General features: G+C 59.5%; 1 protein-coding gene across 4 annotated transcripts in view; it reads left to right on the forward strand.

Annotated features, from left to right (window-relative positions):
* Positions 1-418: 418 nt before the first annotated feature.
* Fggy (FGGY carbohydrate kinase domain containing) overlaps positions 419-565 on the forward strand; it is a 420052-nt gene continuing 419905 nt past the window's right edge. For 3 of the 4 annotated variants that reach the window (XM_010610466.3, XM_010610467.3, XM_010610461.3), the window contains exon 1: positions 419-508. The gene's annotated coding sequence lies outside the window, so the exon portion shown is untranslated. The remainder of the gene's footprint in view (positions 509-565) is intronic. The other variant, XM_010610462.3, reaches the window with a different exon arrangement.

The following is a 565-nucleotide window of genomic DNA, read 5'->3' on the forward strand; positions in this document are numbered from 1 at the left end:
GACTTCGAATCTGTAGAACAGGGATAAGCAGCATGAGGCTTGTAGGAAAGGTTGAGGACAGGACATGGCTCACAGGCAAGGGCCTATCCTGGAGATTTACACAGTGCCATGTCTACGTCAGCGAGCTGGCTACAGGTTGAAGTGAGTTCTCCAAGACATCAGCAGGGGACCAAAGCTAGGCCCAAAGCCAGACCTCAGGGGTTGGAGCATTCCATGGTTTTGTTACTATTGACCCCGGCCTGCAGCGATCCTTCTGTTCGGTGAAGAGTGGAGGAGCGGAAAGACAGAAAAATGGGTCAGGCACACTCACGCGTCGTGGGCTGCACAGTCTGCCTGCTGCGAGTGTTTTGCGAGGTCCACAAGCAGGGGACACTTGGGGACTGAGCCCAGGCATGCCTGGGCGGGGCCTGGGTGGCGATGGCCAATCCTGGGCGCCGTTGGAATGGCCAATCAGGGCACGTGTTGCATTCCTGCCCGCGCGCCCTTCACCCGTCTCTCCTGAGGGGACGTAAGTGACCATCCTCTGCCACGTGCGCGGCGGCGGGCTGGGCTGCGAGCGGAGGAG

This window comes from Fukomys damarensis, unplaced genomic scaffold (assembly GCF_012274545.1).
Source record: "Fukomys damarensis isolate Sample0158 unplaced genomic scaffold, DMR_v1.0_HiC HiC_scaffold_23, whole genome shotgun sequence".
In the NCBI taxonomy this organism is placed as follows: Eukaryota; Metazoa; Chordata; class Mammalia; order Rodentia; family Bathyergidae; genus Fukomys; species Fukomys damarensis.